We start from the raw sequence: 18205 nt of genomic DNA on the forward strand, positions 1-18205 counted from the left end.
AGGTGAGAATTATACTTATTAACCCCAACACCCTCATAAAACGTTAAGTACTGGGCTCTTGAGGGAACCCATTGAGAACTTGGAATACACCTGTGGGAGATAAAACCCTCAACTCCATACTTTCAAATCTATCTCATGATTCATTGAGCTCTGCCAGATATTGTGTGACACTCAGTGAGGTCCACAGATCCATTGCTCTCCAGTCTGTCAACGGGCTTGCCGCAGCAACAGTTGTATTTGGAACCTGATCTCTAGAACCCATGCCAGTCACCTGTTACCCAGTTACCCAAACCCTGCCTTAATTTCCCAACACTCTTCCTCAATGCCCAGAGAATTATAAGAATATTCACTCTTGACTCAAGCGATTATAGTAAGTACAGGCAGTCCCCAAGGTAGGAAGCATTGGATTTATGATGAATCACACTTTGGTCTGCTTTTGTTTTGGTAGATCTTAGTATACACATAATGTTGCAGCTTATAATGTGCTGATGTTAGCATTTTCAGGTGCTCACTGACAGATTTCTATTTTATGATATACTGTTCAAAACACTGCTGTTTTGCAAGGAATGGCCAGGTATACTATGAAATTGGAGTTCCTGCCAGGAGTCATAATAGATAAAAAATTGGGCAATATTAAACTCTAACAATACACACAATTTGGCTGTGCATGTGCCTAAAAGTTATATCGACTTCATCTTCTTTGTTTTGTTACGGCACTGACTTCATTTTAGACCCAGCCTTAACCCAACCTACTGCCATGCTGTGATACTGACTCATAGGTACCATATAGGACAGAGTGAAATTGCCCTTTGGGTTCAAAGCCTGTAAGCCTTTAAGTGAGCAGACAGTCTCATAATCCTCTCTAGGATCTGCTGGTGAGTTCGAACTCACAGCTGACCTTGCAGTTAGCAGCCTGCAGTACAGGGAATTACTTAATGTGGTTCTTCCAGCCATAGACTCTGATTCTTACCAAATGACCTTTCCCTGATGGGTCTGGGTAACAGAAGGTAGGGGAAGATAGATACTGATAGGATGCAGTGCGAGTGATTGCTAACAGGATTCATTGATTGCCATACTGGTGGGTATAAATGAGCCATCTCAGAAGTACGGAAAGAGATTTCACTACTAGCAAAGAGAAAAGTGAGGAGGCGGAGAGCATGCCATTTGAACCCTGAGATCCCTGTGCATTGAACTTCCTTGATCCAGGAGACAGCCTTCACATCAAATGAATGGCAGAGGAGCAGAAACAGCCAGACCAGGTTCCAGGTCATGACACGGAGCAGTGGGTTTCCCAGGCCATGGATCAAGTAAAACTGATGCTTTGGGGAAGAAGCTGGCTTGTAGAATGGGACTCATCTGGACACTTGGTTCAAGGAGTTGAGTTTGCTGAACCTAGTCCAGTGGAATGCCCTTGAGCATATATTAGCAATCCTGAAACTGCTTTGTAACATTTCTTGTTAGGGCCGAGAGCCAGAGAGTGGTATGCCCATAGGCAAAGCCGCAAGGGACTGCTCTGACTGAACAACTGTATCCTCAGCATTTCTCAGTTGAATTGCATTCTCTTAACTTCCTTTATAAACCACTTAATCATGAATATTGTCTGTGAGTCCTGTGTGGTCATTGCAACGAATTATGTTGTTTTTAGGTGCCATCGAGTCAGTTCTGATCCATGGCCACCTTATTCTCAATGGAACAAAAAACTGCAATTATTCCTATCCCTTAACCCAGGGGTGTCAAAGTGGCCGCCCCTATGTCATTTTTTGTGGCCCGCGATGCTCTGAAATAAAATGAAAATAGAAAAAATTGTTACAAAGAAAATAGTGCTTAGGGGAGATCGAAGAAATACCATATATACAATTCTGTCGTTAACCCTTTAACTACTGAAGATGAATATACACGTGGCCCAGTGCCTTTCCTGGGGGCCTGTGGACATGTATAAACGCGCTGACTCAGTTCGGGTGACGTTAGGAAGCGATATGTCTGCACTCTCAGTGTCACGTCATGTGAACAGATCCCAATAGTGAAAAGGTTAAAAAGAGCACTCTGGGTTGCACTGTTATGAATCATACCTAGCGGCAGCTCCAGTTAACATTTTTAGAGGGAAGCCATTTTATGGTGCATCACGTTTGTCAGCTGTCCAACATTTTGTGTTTTTTATTAGTTACTTTGTTATATTTTCCGGTCACAACATAAGAGGTAAGTGAAAACTAGTAGGAGGAAAGCACTGGCAAGTTTTGGGTTAAAAGAATACTTTTAGTTTAATAAATACCTTAAATAAAATAAATATTTAAACAAAAGCAATTATATAGTGTTTTAATTATCCTATCCATATTCCTGAATCCTCACTTCAAAATATAAATTTAATACTATTTGTAAATGTGATGTGGCTCATGTGAATCTTGCCTGTTGCACCAAATGACTCGCCTTTTAATTGAGTTTGACACCCCTGCCTTAGCCCATTGATGCAGCCACTGTGCCAGTATGTCTCTTTGAGGGCCTTCACATCCTTCACTGCCTCTCCACTTTACCAAGCATGATGTCCTTCTCCAACGACTGGTTGCTCCTGCAGACATGTCTGAAGTACGTAAGATGAAGTCTGGCTTTCCTTGCCTCTAAGGAGCACTTAGGTCTTACTTCTTCCAATACAGATCGATCTGTCCTTTTAACAGTTGATGGTACCTTCGATATTCTTCTCTAGCACCACAATTCAAATTCTCCCACACTCTTCTTTATTCAATGTTCAACTTTCACATGCATATGATGCAATGGAGAACACTGGGACTTGGGACAGGCACATCGTAGTCCTCAAATAACAGACTTGACTTAACTTCCAATACTCTAAAGCAGTCTTGTGCAGTAGATTTATGCAATTCAATATGTCTTTGGATCTCTTGACTGTTGCCTCCCTTCGCACTGATTGTGAATCAAGTAAGTCAAAAGACAAAATCCTTGCCAATTTCAACTTTGTTTTTCTCCATTTATCATGATGTTTACCATTGGTCCAATTGTGAGGATTTTGGTCTTCTATACATTGGGTTGCAGTTCATACTGAATTATGGATTGATCTTGATCTTCAAAAGCAAATGCTTCCAATTCTCCTCGCTTTCAGCAAGCAAGGGGGGTGAACTGCACATGGCAGGTTGCTAATAAGCATTGACCAATTTTGATGTCACAATCTTTTTCACATAAGCCAGCTTCTTGGACGAGTTGCTCAATATACATGTATGCAGAGGATAAACAAGTATGGTGAGAGGACACAACCCTGACACACACCTTTCCTGATTTTAATTGTGCAGTATTCCTTTGCTCTGTTTGCAAAACTGTCTCTTGGTCCATGTAAAAGTTCCTCATGAACAGTGAAGTATTCTGTAATTCTCATTCTTCCCTTGGTAATCCACAGTTTATTTTGGTCCACAAAGTTGAATGCCTTTGCATAGTCAATGAAACACACATAAACATCTTTCTGGTATTCTCTGCTTTGAGTTAAGATCCTCCTTGATGAAAGACTTTCCTTGATGCAATGATATCCCTTGTTTCATGGCCTCTTCTGAATCAGGCCTGGACATCTAGCAATTCCCTTTCATTGTACTCCTGCAACAGTTGTTGGATGATCTGAAGCAAAAATTTACTTGCATGTGATATCCATAGTTTGAGCATTCTGTTGGGTCACCTTTCTTTGGAATGGGCACACATACGGATCTCTTCCCATCAGTTGGCCAAATAGCTGTCTTCCAACGTTCCTGATAAGACAAGGGAATGTTTCCATGCTTCTTCATCTTTCTGAAACATTTCAATTCCTGGAGCTCTGTTTTTCATTAATGCATTCAGTGCGGTCTGAACTTCCTCCTTCAGCACCATTGGTTCTTGCTCGTATGCTAAATCCTAACATGGTGGAATGTCAGCTAGTTCTTTTTGGTACAGTGACTCTGTTTTCTTTCCAGCTTTCCTGCATCATTTAAAATTTGCCCATAGAATTTTTCAAGATTCCAACTGGAGGCTTGAATTTTTTCCTCCCCTTGTCCCCCCTAATTCTAGTTCTAATTAGAGATCCCAATCAAAAAGTAGAGCATGCTGAAAAGTAGACAGAGTTGAAAAGTAGAGTGCTGCATGAGGAGCATGGCCCAGCCAACCGACATGACTCCAGGGCTCCAGACCAATCACAGGGTCTTATTCAGCGTTTCGTACCATAAAAAGTATCTGTTGTTAATCTGGAGTCACTTTGCTGTACATTCTCTCATCGTAACACCTGAACTGCTATACCTCCAACAATATGCCATACTGTTATTATAGTTATTATTAGTTATTACTGCAATGGACAAAATGGCAAATAGTTATCATTATAATTATTACCATATCTGACAAAATGTCAACATTGTCTAACTCTTCTTCATCATTGGAGTAAATTTTTATTATTTGTGTCTTTTTTCATATCAATACAACATGTTGATTGTATTCAAATATATATGTAAGGTTATATGTAACATTTCCCATTCTCAATGGCAAATCAAAATAGAATATATAAAGATATTGATGATAAAAAGCAGTAATAATAAAAATGTTTCAAATAGGGTTTTAGACTTATATCAGGAACAACTTAAGAATGGGTTTGTCAGAATGGAAGCCAGTCCCAAGTTGGAGATTCCTGTACTCTTTGGTAAAAGATGGGACATACCGCTGTCATTAAAGAATGAAGTACTAGGGTAAAAAGAATAAAACGTTTAGCTTCTAGATATTATTTTGAGTATAGTTTGCCATTTACAATTTAGGTTTATTCTCTTACATTGTGGCCTTAAGGATGGTCTCAGGTGCTAAACAGCCAGAAAGAATAAATGATGTTTGGCTGGGCATATAAATGATATATTTTAAGCAGAGTCTGGGAGATGGGCAAGATTCATGTGGCTCTATATCCCTGGGGGCTTGTCACCATAAGTGGGAAGGGCACAGGCCAACAGAGACTGTGAGTACACACAGGAAAGATAGGAGATTGGTGGGGAAATGCCCTCGGATTCTGTAAGCCACTGCTCATTTGGGAGCAGTGCTACAACACAGAAAACACAGCGGCATTGGTCCCTGCTAACGAGTCTGCTCCCAGTTCATGGTGACCCCAACCTGCATCTCCCACATCAAAGATCAGAATTCTACCACTCAACTTACAGTGCTACAAAGAAAAACACTAACAAAAGTCTAGTTCTGTACAGCTACTCTGAAGTTTAAACATTAAAACCCTATCAGATAGTAAAACAAGCTCATTCCATTATTTTTGTTACAGATTGCTAATTTTATCATGAGTTGGATTCAATTCAATGACAATGAATTTGGTTTTGTTTCTGCACTATATTTAAAATTTGGAGGAAGCCATTTTGTTCACAATAGCCACAAACTGGAAACAATCCACTAACTCCCGTAATTTGTATCTTCATACAAGGACAGATTCAGAGACAGAAAGGATCACCTACTAAGACATACAAGAAAACAGATGAATAATAAAAATATGTTGTGGAAAAGAAATCAAGCAAAAACATTTTATGGGCATTTATCCCATTTATCTGAAATTCAAGAACAGGTAATACTACTTTCTCATAGTGTCAGAAGTCACAGTAATGTTTGTTCTATTATTAGCTGAGAGGAAAATGCCACTATCTATCTGATAGGTAGTTATACATAGACTCATAAAAATCCATTAGGTCAATAGACACTGTGGCCTTTAGGGCACTAAAGAAGAGTCACTGCCATGGAAAAGAAGGGAACTAAGAAAAGTATACCTATGGGAACTGGAGCCACAGGGCCTGCCTGTGCTCATGACCTGATCAGAATAACAGAGCCGAGGTCCTGCTCCCCTAAATATACACTCTAGGAAAACCTATGGGGCAGTGCTACTCCGTCACATGGGGTGGCTCTCAGACAAAAAGGACTCCACAGAAACAAATTACTAGCTACAACAATAGCGAAATAAATTACGTAATAGGATCTAGTAACTGTGCACAGGAGAATGGCAAATGACTGACTTCATTTTTCTGTGGGGGATAATGAAAACATTCTGGAATCCTGGGTTACGGTGACAAAACTTTGTGGATATACTAAAAATCGTTGAATTGTTCACTTAAAAACTAAAAATATTGATGTAATTTGAAGCAGTTATGTTCTTCTAACTAAAGTATAAACTCACAAAGGCAAATTTATTCTTGCGTCCTGAGCCAAGAGCAACTCTCTCAATATCAAAATCCCATACCCACTGCTACCGACTGGACTCGGACTCATAGAGGCCCCACGGGTCAGAATAAAACTGCTCCATAGGATTTCTAAGATTACCCTAAAAGGAATAGATGGCTTCTTTTTTCTCCTGCACAGCAGCTGGTGGGTCGGAGCCAGCAACCTTATGGTTAGCGGTTCAATGCTTAGCTCAATGTACCCGCAGGGATCCTTTCCTGGAGTCCATATGGCCAATAAAAATGTCTACTAATACTAGTGGAGATGTATTCTCATAAGTTGAAACTGTATAAGCCTGATTCTAGACACATAGTATTAATTGTTGAGATGTCTGTGGAAGCCCAATAAATAATATTTCTCTTCCTCAACTAGTTTCTGAACAAATTGAAAAACAAAGAAAAGGCATGGCATTGAAAACTATTACTTGATTACTGTATGAGGCTAAGTTGGAGGTTACAGTTTAATGGGCAAGTCAGTGAACATGAAAAGTAGATTCCAGAAGATGATTTTACCTGCCAAGGTAAGATTATATATTTACTTCAAACCATAGGGATTTGAAGTAAAGGAGACTGTGTGCTTTACGGGCAGGCGACTGTCATAAAATAATTACAGGAATGAGGTATGGATGGTCATTTTATGCTCCCCACATGTTATATTGAGCTGGAGAAGGCAATCGGTATCAGAGGCCTGGAAAGAGAGGAGAGCGAAGGGAGCACTATGGGTAGAGTGCCAGAGAGAGTAACAAATATCTGAAACTTCAAGACCTTTGCCTAAATCTCTCTTCATTAGCAAAATATGGGAAGTCAGGGACTAAGATTGGCAGGAAACTAGAGAAAAAGCTCAAACATTCCCTAATTATAAATGGCCAGTTTAAAAAATTATAGGAAGAGGGTACCAAAAACTTTTTGTAAAATGGAATAAAAAGATAAGGCAAAATGTCCACATTTTTTTTACCTTTGGCTTCATGAAAATTCACTGTTTAGACGTCCAGCTGCAAGAAGCACATTAAATTTGAGGTCCCTTTGTATCTTCCTCTGTGTTTCCATTGAGACCACACTTTCTGCAGCTGCCCCAGCCTGGTGCCTGCACACGGCAGAGGTATTAATACATCTCATTGCTGGAAAACACAAACTTTCCGAAGGGGGGTTCAGAATTTCTAGACCAGCTGGCTGCCTCTTTCCTGGAGTGGTGCAGTAGTCCGGCATTCCTTCTGCTAGCCCTCCTGCCTGCTGCCTCCTCAGAGTTGCCAGACTTGGAGCTTAGTTTGAAGGTGGTCCCTGACTTTTCTGCCCCGGTCCTTTACCCTTCCCAAGCATTTCCACCAAAAATCATTTGCATTTCCAGTCATAAATACAATGTTGCAGCATATAATTTGCTGATGCTATCATTATTATGCTAACCCAAAAAGATATATACAAATTGAATTTATAAAGCTACTAATAATGCGATAATGATAGAAACTAAAAATATATATATTAAGGTCTTACACTTATGACACAACAATTTATGAAGGAGGCATTGGAACTAAGCCCTACCAATCATAAGTTGGGTTTTTTTTTTAAAGAAAGGAAATAATAAAAAAATAACCTAGGAATCAATTAAATGGGAAATGAAAATTAAACTATAAATAACAATAAACCCAATTCCAGTTTGTTGAAAGAGCAATGCAATTCATAAAACCACCACTAGACTTATCAAGAAAAGCAGTGAAACAAATGACCAGATTCCGGAATAAAAGATGAGCAACATCATAGAACCTCCTGATGTTAAAAGATGATTAAACAAATATTACAGAAGACTTTATCTAATATTTGAAAATCTTTTAAATAAGAAAAACATTTAACCATTTTATTGGGGGCTCATACAGCTCTTATCACAATCCATACATGCATCAATTGTGTAAAGCACACTTGTACATTCGTTGCCCTCATCATTCTCAAAACATTTGCTCTCCACATAAGCCACTGGCATCGGCGCCTCATTTCCCCCCTCTCTCCCTGCTGCCCCCTCCTTCATGAACCCTTGATAATTTATAAACTATTGTTTTGTCATATCTTACACTGTCTGATGTCTCCCTTCACCCACTTTTCTGTTGTCCATCCCCCAGGGAGGAGGTTATATGTAGATCCTTGTAATCAGTTTTCCCTTTCCACCCAACCCTCCCTCCACCCTTCTGGTATTGCCAACAAAAAAATGACTCAAGAATAAAAAATATTAATCTCTTTATGTTTACTAATGAATATACATTTATAATTTGAAATGTTCTCACGAAAAGCTCCAGGACCATAGAGTTTCACCAGTAGATTTTATCAACTATTTAATGAAAAAATGTTATCAATCTAACATTCTTTCAGAAAATAAAGAGATACTTTTCACGAAATTGTCTGAGTCTAAGGACAATTCTGGTACTCAAAACAGAAATACACTTAAAAAATTTAAATTACATGCCAATATCTCATAATGTAATTTTAACAAATAAAACCTAAGCATATTTGTTGGATGTCTGTGGTTTGGTGACAATGGTTTTGAAGATGATTCCATGATTATTTCTTAAATAAACTGAAATTTATGATTTTTCAGAATCATGTTACAAGATAAACATATTAAACTTAGATGCCAAACTGTGCAAGTACATCCAATGTGATTTCTCTGAATATGGTAGATTAACTCAATGATATTATATATGCAAATATGATCAAACGTGAGAATCTGTGTAAAAATCCAGTGAAGATATATCATTTTAAGTTCTTTTACTTTTTAATTTCTATGAAACCCTGTCTTTCTTCAGTGATTACAATCTTTTTAATACATTTTAAGTTTTACCAAGTTAAAAATAAGTTCAATGTATGGGGTTTTTTTTGAGAGAATATTTGAACAAGTGTTTCCAATGTATTATGCTTCGTCATGTACCTTCATTCATCTTCAAGGGTAATCACAGCTCATTCCATATGTATTAAACGCATAGCCCAAAAGGGAGCAATAAGCTGAATAATAATGAGAAATGCTCAATCCTCCAGGAAACCTGTATGACAATTTTCTCAAGCCATCTCACAAAATAAGAATTTGAAATGTAAAGAAAAACAAAATGCAATAACATAATGGCTGTAACCTGGGTTCAAAGACTGAAACAATTGTGAGAATGTCGCAGGGAAGGGCCTGGGCTCATTGTGTTGAACATCGGGTCTCTATGAGTCAGAACCAGCGCCAAGGCAGCCAACAACAACCCCATTGTTCAACTGTAAAGATCGCTAGTCGGCCTTAAGTTTTAAAAGATACTTTGCAGTATATGGAATTCAAAGTTGACAATTGCCTTTTTTTCCTTCTTCTTCAGTTAGCCACCCTGCCATTCTTTATTTTGTTAGTCTACATATAATATATTTTCTCCCTCTGGTATTTTCTCTTTTCTACAATTGTATTATCTTTGTCATTTCTGAGTCTGTCTCTATTAACTTCTCATTATCTTATATTTTATGTTATATGTTGCTACTTCTTTGAATATCTAGCAATTCCTGACTATGCACTAGATATTGTGAATGTCATAGGTTGACTTGGTTTTGTCCCCCTCATTTAAAGAGTGTTGGTATTTGTTTTGTCAGGTAATTACATTTCTGGTGAATCTATGCTTTCCTTTCATGGATTGTTTTATAGTTTCATTGAGCATATTAGAATGGCATTTTTCTCAAGGGCTACTTTAATCTTACTAGAAAGGCGTCAGAAGCCCCGGTAGCGTAGCGAGTTAAACAGTGGACTGCTGAGCTGCTCCACAGGAGAAAGATGAGACCTTGTGTTCCCACACAAAATTTACAGCCTAGGGAACACTAACAGACAATCTACCCTGTCCTAAAGGGTCACTGGGTCAGACTAGATGGGGCTTCTGTGAGTTTGTTTTATAACTGTGTCCCCTCTCTGAGGTCTTTACCTTGGATATTCAATAATGCTTCATTACTCTGGCTTATGCGGTTCCATACATCTTCCAGTCCCATTGAGCCATGGGAATTGTTTTTGTTTAGAGCTTCTTGGTAATTGTCCTTTGCCCAGGCTCATGAAATTTTACCCTGTTAATAAAGAAATTACTACTCATCAGAGACTCAAGAGGAACCCATGAAGTTTTCTTGAGCTCTTTTTCTGTGTAATTCTCACTTCTAACTCTCTCTGCTTTGTAAATTCTGATCATCTCAGTCTCTCTGAATTTAAATCTGTATGTCCGTAACTCAGGACTACCAGTCTGCTTGGATTTTTCTTCCCTGTATTGCAGTCTGAAACATACCCCAGGCAGAAAACTGAAGCATAGTTCCTAACTTATATATCAATCTTCTACTTGGAATCACAATCACTTGTTTTTCAATGTCCCCAAACAGTTATTTTCTGTATTTCTCCAGTGTCACAATTGTTTATCACAGATAATAATACCCTCTTATACTTACCTGCCAGGGGAGATACCACGATCACGAAGGTGGTTTTCCCAAGACGAGGTTTATCCATTGCACTGCGGATGTGCTGACCCTGCCATTTCCCCAAATGTGGGAAACTTGACTGAATAATTTGTGGTAGTGGGGGACTGCATTTGCGCTCTCCCCTGAGATTAAAAAAAAGAAGAAGAAAATAAAAATAATAATAATACTGTCTTGTGGCCGGATGAAAAACCTATGGAAGGATTGCATGCAGAGAGCAGTGAGATACCTCGTGTCATATGTTTCTTCCCTTAGGGACGGACACACTCATACAGATATTGACACAAGTAACAGGGACGACTAAAATAAATGTGAACTGTGTTTAAAGACAATACTTCTGAAAATACATTTGCCATCCCCTGTGTTCTCTTGTTCTCCAATCGCCTATATATGACAAGCTTATCAGTCTACTCAGACCTACACAGGTGTCTAAGTTATTCTCTTCTTTAAAATGTAGAAAAAGCTTTCCATCCATCCCAAGAAAGTAATAGGCACTTAGAGGGGCTGTCCTCGGTTTTAGCAGTCTGTCGTACAACCCAGTGCTGTTAAAGACGTCTGACTTCCCCTGAAGGTCAGCGCAGCACTCCCACCTTGCAACAGTGTCAGCAGATGAGTGGTGAAGATCGCTAAGAACCCCTGGTGGGGACTGAGCATGATAGTGGGACAGGAGGAAAGTCAAGGGAAATAGAGGAAAGAGCTGGGAGGCAAAGGGCATTTATAGAGGTCTAGATAAAGACATGTACATATGCAAATATATTTATATATGAAGATGGGGAAATAGATCTATGAGCCTATATTTATAGGTTTAGTATTAAGATAGCAGAGGGACATTGGGCCTCTACTCAAGTACTCCCTCAATGCAAGAATAGTTTCTTCTATTAAATTGGCATTCTATGATGCTCACCTTCCCAACACAACCGCTGAAGACAAAGCGGGTGAATAAGCAAATGTAGTGAAGAAAGCTGATGGTGCCCGGCTATCAAAAAGTATAGCATCTGGGTCTTAAAGGCTTGAAGGTAATCAAGCGGTGATCTAGCTCAGAAGCAACAAAGCCCACATGGAAGAAGCACACCAACCTATGTGTGTATAAGGCATCATCAGAACAAAAAAACATCATAGTGAATGATGGGAGGAGTGTGGAGTGGAAACCCAAAGCCCATTTGTAGGCCACTGGAGATCCCCTTGCAGAGGGGTCTCTGGGAGGAGACGAGCCAGTCAGGGTGCGATGTAGCAACGATGAAAAATACAACTTTCCTCTAGTTCCTAAATGTTTCCTCCCTGCTCCCACTATCATGACACGAATTCGACCTTGCAAGTCTGGCTAGACCAGAGGATGTACACTGGTACAGATAGGAACTGGAAACACAGGGAATCCAGGGCGGATGATCCCTTAAGGACCAGTGGTGTCAGTGGCAATACTGGGAGGGTAGAGGGAGAATGGGTTGGAAAGAGGGACCTATAATAAGGAACTATATGTGACCCTCTCCCTGGGGGACAGACAACAGAAAAGTGGGTGAAGGGAGACGTTAGACAGGGCAAGATATGACAAAATAATAATTATAAATTATCAAGGGCTCATGAGGGAGGGGCGAGCGGGGAGGAAGGGGAAAAATAAGGACCTAATGCCAAGGGTTTAAGTGGAGAGGAAATGTTTTGAGAATGATGAGGGCAATGAATGTACAAATGTGCTTTACACAATTGATGTATGTATGGATTGTAATAAGAGTTGTATGAGCCCCTAATAAAATGATTAAAAAAATATTTCTTGACTATGTGCCTAAAGTGAACTACTGCAATGTGAACCATAAAAGAGAGCCTATTTTCCCCCAAACTTTATATCAAATAAATTAAATGCATAAAATTTTCTAATTAAAAAAAAGGAAGCATTTCAAGTTCCTGAGGAGTAAATCTCCAAACCATCTGCTAAATCAAGAATGAGTGAAGTCAACACAGAGTGAACAACTGGATTCTCATCTGTCACATTTTTCATTGGAATGTAATGAAGTAGTTGTTCATTATTGCGTGATCATACATATGTCCACATACGTTTTCTAGAGGATGCAAACTTCCTCACTGAAATGAGGACACTTCACTTGTAGATGGCCCTTCATACCTGACGATGATGATGTGTCAGGGTTATGGCACCACCACTGTAAATCAGTTGTTTTAATTAATAGCATTTTTAAAACATTTATTCAAAATCTCATTGCATATGTTGCCACATTTCTTTGAAAATATTTGCTCTGTTACAAAAAAAAATATTTGCTCTGAGACAACAACCATCATTTATTTCTTGCCTTCAGTTAAGGAGCTTGGCATCCCCACATTTAACAGGTAAATCTGACCAGAGTAGAATTATAGTTGTGTGGGCCCTGGCTCTGGCCTTTCCTTTGAATAGGTGAACAAAACGGTGCCCAGTATGGACGGACGGACTTGAGAGATTGAAAGCTGGCTGAGTCACTGCCACAGGGCGAGTCTCATGCAGACCTAAACCTGGATATCCTTTCTTTCCCTTTCAATTTTAAATATAATCAACGTTGCACAACTATGACCTACAATAGACAATTTTACACCAAGATTAGGCTCCTTGGCGGTGGTCATGGTGGCATTGCTGACAAGTCAATTCCTACTCATGACCAGCCCAAGTGCAGACTAGCACAGCTCTGCGAGGCATTCAAGGCTACGGCCATTCAGAAGCAGATCACCAGGCCTATCTCCCAGGACATCTCCAGGTAAGTCCTAACCACCAACCATCGGGCCATTATTTAAGCACTTAACCACTTCTATCACCCAGAGACTCCCCTTAGAGGTATACTGGGGTACAAAATGAGATAAATGACTTTTTGTTACGGACTGGAAGGCAGAGAGATAAAGAGAGGAAAATATAGAGGCTCTCCTCACTCTCCACCCACTTTATATTTGTTTAAGGATAGGGTTAATCAGAATTAGAGAGAAGTTCTCCAGACAAAATCCTCCAGACAGGATTGTTCTCAGAAGAAATAAATACGTGGAACAGTTCCATCCTTACGTGGCTAGTTTGAGTTTTGCATCCATTCAATTTGGAAATATGAGGTCTGCCCTTTGAATCTGTTTTTAGTCTTGTATATTTCTATTATACTCAGATTCCATAACAGTCACTATTATACTTTCCAAACACATACGTATACATACTCATAAGATGAACTTGATAATAGAAATATGTCCACCTTTGTGAAACTCTCTAGCATTACCTATTAGTCATTTGAAATCAGTAAGTGAAAGTTATATTAAAAATTTCTGAGCTTAGAAGCATGTGAACTATATGACCAATGTAAATAACCTTGCAATTTAACTTAATCTGGCCTGTTGTGATAAAAGAAAAAATGGCATACTCAATCTTTGTATATTAGCCTTAATCTCCTTAATCTCTAACCTTGGGAAAACAGATACAACATTCTGCCAATCTCTGTCTGGAGATAAAACATCATACTGGCCTTTACCATGTGCAACCAAGGTGAAACTTCACATACAAACCCTGCATTTCTCCTCACTCACTGATAGACGGCAGAGACAGAATATCATGTTCATTGCTCTGACACTCTCCAAAGAGAAGCCCTGCCAGAAGCTGCAGCTAAGGCTGCCCATCACTGCCCACCCCTGACCTTGGACACCAGCTATGAGAGTCCTCTGTCAAATTGCAGTCACAGTGAAGCTTTCCTCCCAAGAACTCTGGTAAAAGTGAAAGCCTGATGCTTATATATTTAGAATCTAATAATTAAATTAATGTTGTAAATATAATTTTAAACTCTTATTTTCTAATTCTAACTATGCATGTAGGTCTTGTGTGCTTTGCCATGACTACCTTTCAGCAAACTAATCAAGTTTCCACATGATGAACCTGAGTTTACTAATTTGTAAGAGTAAAATCCTACACAGTAATTTGCATAAGTCCTCTCCAGCATGGAAGTCAGGACCACCACTCTCCATAGGCCTTGCTCACTTCCACTTGCACCCATTCCTCTGAATTCTAAATTCTTAGGTCTAACCAAAGATTCTAAGCGATTAAAGAAAACATGCTTCTAACTATCAATTTCTTCTAAGCTTACACTCAGCAATTCTAGCTAATGCTCTTCCCTGTTTATAGTAGATTTTATAAATAATTGCCCAATCCACACTCCTTCAGAACAAAAAAAGAAAGGGAGAGCTTAGTTTCCAACCCTTAATTCTGAGCATGATTTCTTTCACGAGGAATTGATTGGTTCCTCCTAATAGCATGGCTAAAGTAAACGATATGAAGTTCTCATTTTCACTTCTAAAGAACATTCTAATATATATGTATATATATTATATATGTATATATATATATACATATATATATATACCCAATATCGATTAATTCCTAATGTGTCATATCTGAAACCAAAAAGGTGGTTAATATTCATATTGGTTCAAATTCATATCTTATAATTCTACAAAATTTCCTGAATAAAGATGTAATCACAAAATATATTAAGTACAACAATGGGGCCTCTGGTGAATTAACGATAATCCACTAAACCCTTTTCTTCTATTTTATTAACTCCAGCACTGCACAGTATGTATGTAACATAGCTGTTCACAAATTTAATTTGTGAGGTTTCACACTGGTTAAATATGGCGATATCAGAGTCACGGATGTGTTGAGGATGCTGAATTACCCAGGTTCTTGATTAAGGCTGCGAATGTATAGACAGCGAGGAAGCTCCCTTTCTGTCACATGTCATTACTCAGTCTGAGTTTCCTTAGTTATCGCAGCAAATCTTAAATTTTATAAATAAAATATAAATTATTATAAACGCAGAGATAGTATTATTATATAGCAGTAAGCAAGTAAGCAGAGACATTAGATCGCAGGAGGGACTTAATTCCCTTGTCAGCTCTATTAGGCTGGGTTGACTAGAGAAAGAAATCCAGTGACACTTACATATGTGTAAGAGAGAGCTTTATATCAAATGTAATTACATATCAAGCAAACATACCAGCCAGTCCAGATCAAGTCCATCAGTCTGACACAAGTCCATAAGTCCCTTTCCAGACTCACACAGCCACACGTAATGATGCAGAATGCAGGAAGTTTACAGGCTGGTGGATGCAGGACTGCATGGATACAACGGCAGTGGCTACACCATAGGGCTCCTGCAAGTCTCTGCATGACTCATGCAAGTCTCAGTGTGGCTCGCAGGCATGAAGGTGAAGGCCAAGAGAGAGGGGGAGATTCCCAGGCCCCTCTTTGAGAAGGTCACACCCACAAGGAGGTATCATCAGGCAGTGACCTGCTGGACAGACTACACTCCACCCCTATACTTTTATATCTTCAAATAGACACAAAATTATGTAACTACCATAGCAACCAAACCTATAAAGAAATGAACATCATAAAGTGCTTTAAAAATATATATATATATAGTAGTTCTCTTATTGAGAGCTTTTACAGATATACATTCCATATTTCACTAACGTCAAGCAGTAATGTAGAATAGCTGACACAGTTTCAAAACATTATGTTTCTTCTTGAACTCCTTGATATCATCTCCCCTTTATCTCCTCCCTCCCCCACCTCACCTCCCAGGAACTCCCCCCACCCTTTTCCTCTGCAATAGGGTTTTGCTTTGCTTTTTGCTGTAATATACAAATTCAATAAATCCATTCACATACAATTCTGTTGTTCAATCCTTTCGAGCAGAGTTATACAGCCATCAGCTCCCTATTCTCCCCACCCCCCCGCCCCACCCCTTTTTCCCTTATCCTCAGAGAACAGTTACTCATGTTACTGTTTCTGAAAGGTTATCTGTCTTGGCTTTCGTGTATGGAACAATCTTAAATATGCAAACGAACATCTGCAAATCTAACATGACTAATGAGGTAAAACAAATAAATAGTATAATAGTAAGGGGAGGAAATATTAAAGAACTAGAGGATATCCATGTGGTTCATCAGTGCTATACTTTACCCAAGGCTTATCACCACTTCTGTTTTCAAAAGTTCAACTTTCCCTGTGGTGCTAAGCACTACAACTCCCAGGACTGTTGCATTTCCAGTGTCAGTGGAGGCAGTGTGTATGTGACATTTTGAGGGGAAAGTGCCTCCCTATAAATCGATTAACAATAATAAATGTTACTCTTGGAAAAGGAAATATAACCTGGAACATCACTATCTGATGAATTCCACAATTTTGAGGCATGAGGAAAAATGTTTATCCTTCAGCTAAAAACATGAAGTGTTTCTGCAATAACTAATAAAATCATTAATACTTCTCTGCATATATGTTCTTTCTAATTAGGAAAGAACTACGGAAATACTCTTACTCAATTCAAAAGAATTTAAGCTCCTTCTTAAAATGAAGACATTTTCTCTAGGAGATTCCACTCCAATACAGCCAAATAGCTGGAGGTTTTGTGAAACACTCTTCAAGCAATACTTAAAAAAAACACAACACCTTCTACTGGCACGTTATCCACGTCTTATAATTCAATAATTCAATCATATAAAAAGATTTGTACAATGATCACCACAATCAATTTTAAAACTTTTTTCTTCCTTGTACTCATTGTTCTTTTTTTTTTTTTTAAACATTTTATTAGGGGCTCATACCACTGTTATCCCAATCCATACACACATCAATTGTGTAAAGCGCATTTGTACATCGTTTCTCAAGTACTCATTGTTCTTAATGTAATTATTATTCTTTTTTAAATTGTGCCAAAAATGTACACAACATTCTCATATTCAACCTCTATATGTATAATTCAGCATCATTGATTATACTCTTCATGTTGTGCAACAATTATTAATATCCACTTCCCAATTAGTCCACCACCATTAAAAAGCTCACTGACCCCTTAGAAAAAGTTCTTCCTCCTTCACACCCGTGGTAACCATTGGTCAGCTTTGGTTTCTTTCATTTTTTTCACTAGTTTTCTTGATAGAAAATTCACATATCATACCCCTACATAGGTAAGTCATTTCCAAAACGAGTTGTAGATACATCATCATAATCAGTTCTAGTGCTCGCTCCCTCCTCCAAATTCATTATTTGCTCCTTAAATTTACCTCTCTATCCCCACCCCATCCCCGATAAACCATTGCATCAGTTATTGTTTCTGTGCATCCATTCAATCTGTGCTATGCAAACTGGGAAACCTAACAGAAACAAGAATAAACAAAAAAAATGAAACAGAAAGAAGAAAAGGAAAAAATATATATGCAAAGATAAAAATCAATATAAAAAGTAAGAAAGGAAAGACCACCATCAATACTTTAAAAGTCAGAGAAGAAGTTTCTGTCATGGAACAAGCAAGAAATATTTAAGCCAAGAACAAATTCGGGTTGGGTCAGAGGGAGGCCAACGACCAAGTATCATATTATAACACAGTTTGATCCACCATAATCAAATTTACAATAATCACTGCCTGAAAGCAAAGCTGTTCAAATCCCTCACATGCAGTCAGAGGGGATCTGCCAGAGGCCTACTCTGACTAGATACTCTATAGATAGATACAGGGTTCCCACTGTCCTCCATAACCTTCTAC

The 18205-nt window shown here is 38.7% G+C and overlaps 1 non-coding gene across 1 annotated transcript; it reads left to right on the forward strand.

Moving 5' to 3' along the window:
• Window positions 1-10623: 10623 nt before the first annotated feature.
• On the forward strand, window positions 10624-10786 carry LOC115870770. Its single transcript, XR_004046901.1, has one exon. It is a non-coding gene; the product is annotated as a U1 spliceosomal RNA (small nuclear RNA).
• Window positions 10787-18205: the final 7419 nt, after the last annotated feature.

Source organism: Echinops telfairi, unplaced genomic scaffold (genome assembly GCF_000313985.2).
Source record: "Echinops telfairi isolate 266 unplaced genomic scaffold, ASM31398v2 ScPeMD7_2291;HRSCAF=2852, whole genome shotgun sequence".
NCBI lineage: Eukaryota > Metazoa > Chordata > Mammalia > Afrosoricida > Tenrecidae > Echinops > Echinops telfairi.